This window comes from Nematolebias whitei, chromosome 7 (assembly GCF_014905685.2).
Source record: "Nematolebias whitei isolate Nwh7 chromosome 7, NemWhi1, whole genome shotgun sequence".
Taxonomy (NCBI): Eukaryota; Metazoa; Chordata; class Actinopteri; order Cyprinodontiformes; family Rivulidae; genus Nematolebias; species Nematolebias whitei.
In genome coordinates, this window is record NC_056504.1 from 39596633 (window position 1) to 39599096 (window position 2464).

At 35.8% G+C, this 2464-nt stretch overlaps 1 long non-coding RNA gene across 1 annotated transcript in view; it reads right to left on the reverse strand.

Moving 5' to 3' along the window:
* Positions 1–760, reverse strand: part of LOC119412497 — a 1881-nt gene extending 1121 nt beyond the window's left edge. Inside the window, exons 1-2 of the long non-coding RNA XR_005186933.1 lie at positions 590–760; positions 380–472 (exon numbers count right to left, since the gene is read on the reverse strand). This is a non-coding gene — a long non-coding RNA (uncharacterized LOC119412497). The remainder of the gene's footprint in view (positions 1–379; positions 473–589) is intronic.
* Between the last annotated feature and the right edge of the window lie 1704 nt (positions 761–2464).

The following is a 2464-nucleotide window of genomic DNA, read 5'->3' on the forward strand; positions in this document are numbered from 1 at the left end:
AAAATGGCAACCAAAAGGACAGTCAAAAGGAAAAAGAAGCAAAAAAAAAAAAAAAAAAGCTAGATTATAAATCAGTGCAGAAAACTAAAAACAGGAACATGTCTGCATTGGTTTTACATTAATGGTAACTTTTAAGCATAATAGAAAATTGTGTCTTTTCAACAAGTGTGATTTTTAAAGTAATAAACTCAATGTAAATATGAATAAATTACAGATAAACAGAGAAGAGGCTGTGCTTTGTTTTAACTGTATTTCATGTGTAAACTGAATTTATTTTGTTGAAAGCGTGCCATTTTAAGATGATAAAAAGCTAAAAAAAATACCATCCAAACTTTATTTTAAACGTTTTATATTAAAGGCATGGTTGTTGTGTGTGTACCTCGCACAGAGGCAGCGGCAGATGTGGTCCTCTCCCTTCACCAGAGGAAGAATCACATTCTTCAAGTAGTTTGAAAGCGCGTCCATGACCAGTCTGAGACCAACAGAAACACAGATTAGCTGTCTTTGCTCGGCAATTACGTCTTATTTAACATTGTTCATTTACAAATAGGACGAAGTTATAACCAGGTTTGGGGGGAAACTACTTTACCGTCAACGGTGGGTGTCGTCGCATCAGCTGTCTCTGTTAAAAACTTTCGTGTTTACCGCGTTGCCATGGTTACTGTTACCGTGTTCAACTGCAAAACAGTTGTTTATTTTCAAATTATTTTGCTTTTTTTCTTTCTTTCTTTCTCTCCAGTCTCATGGAGACGCGCATTTGTTAAGTATTTACAAATTTAGCGAAGTTAGCATCACTTCCGGATCAAACCTTTTCCGGCCGGCATGATAGAACCTTCAGTCTAAGATGGCGCTTCAACTCAAGCTTACGTATAGTTTTGTTTTTTGACATATGTCAGTATGTTTTGTTTCTTGTTCTACGTATTGTGAATATTGTGACATTACTGTTTAAAAATAAATAAATAAAAGGTAATTCCGGTAACATAAGTTTTGTTATAATAGTGGGTATCTTTTGTTTTGAAATTGCAAGTTCCGGTTTAGCCAGGGCGGAAGTTGTGACTTGACCAGTGGACTGGTTGTGTTGATGGAGACGGTTAAAGTTGTGACAGCTTAAATGATTTCTGTTTCGTCTACAAAAACACAGGACGCTTAAGGATGCTTGTTTTTTCTGTTTGGTTTCACTTCCTTTTTAAGCTGCTACAAAGTAAAGACACACCTGTTTATCCTCAAATGGTGTCCCCATTGAGTTTGTTGATTCCTATAAATATTTGGGTATCTTGGTCGACTCACATCTCTCTTTTAAGCTCCATGTGGAAAACTTGGTAAAGAAACTGAAAGTTAAACTGAGTTTCTTTTTCAGAAACAGATCCTGTTACTCTGAAACTCCTGTTACTCTGAATACTAGAAAACGCCTTGTATCAGTGACTTTCCTTCCCTCCATTGATTACAGTGACATTATTTACATGAACGCTCCTACAAGAACTCTGCAGATGTTGGATGCTGTCTATCATGGTGCACTAAGATTCATAACTGGCTGTGATTATCGTACCCATCACTGCACCCAGTATTCACTGGTTAACTGGTCACCATTAACTTCACGCAGACTCTCTCACTGGTACATTTTCATCTTTAAATCACTTCTTGGTCTGCTGTCTTCATACATCTCCTCCTACATGTCTCTGTGTGAGTGCAGCTACAGCGTGCACTCTCAGGACATTATTACCTGCAGTGTTCCCTCAGTGAGGACTGAACTAGGCAAAAGGGCCTTCTCCTACTCCGCTCCTGTTTCCTGGAATATCTTACAAAAAGATTTGAAGCTCTCGACCTTGACCTCTCTAAGTGGCTTTAAGAACCTGTTGGACTCCTGGCAGGGACCAATGCAGACATGTTCCTGTTTTTAGTTTTCTACATTCACCTTATGATCTAGCTGTTTTTGTTACTGTTTTTGCCATCTTGTTTTAATTTGTAAAAAAAAAAAAATCTGTATGCCTTTTTATAACTGTCTATTGTTGTCATCATTCTTTGTTGAAATCAGGTCTCTCTTGTAAATGAGTCCTCGAGGCTCAATGGGATTTACCTGTCTAAATAAAGGTTGAATGAAAAAAAAAACCCTCCACCTGTTTAGAGGTTTAATTAATTTAAAACGAACAGATATAACAATTACAAAAATGGCTTATGGCCTACATATCCAAAATCTCAGAATAAAAAAAAAAAAAAAGTTTTCATACAAATAAACTGAACAGCACTGAATAGAAAGATTAATCAGGTGTTTGGATCTATCTATCTATCTATCTATCTATCTATCTATCTATCTATCTATCTATCTATCTATCTATCTATCTATCTATCTATCTATCTATCTATCTATCTATCTATCTATCTATCTATCTATCTATCTATCTATCTATCTATCTATCTATCTATCTATCTATCTATCTATCTATCTATCTATCTATCTATCTATCTA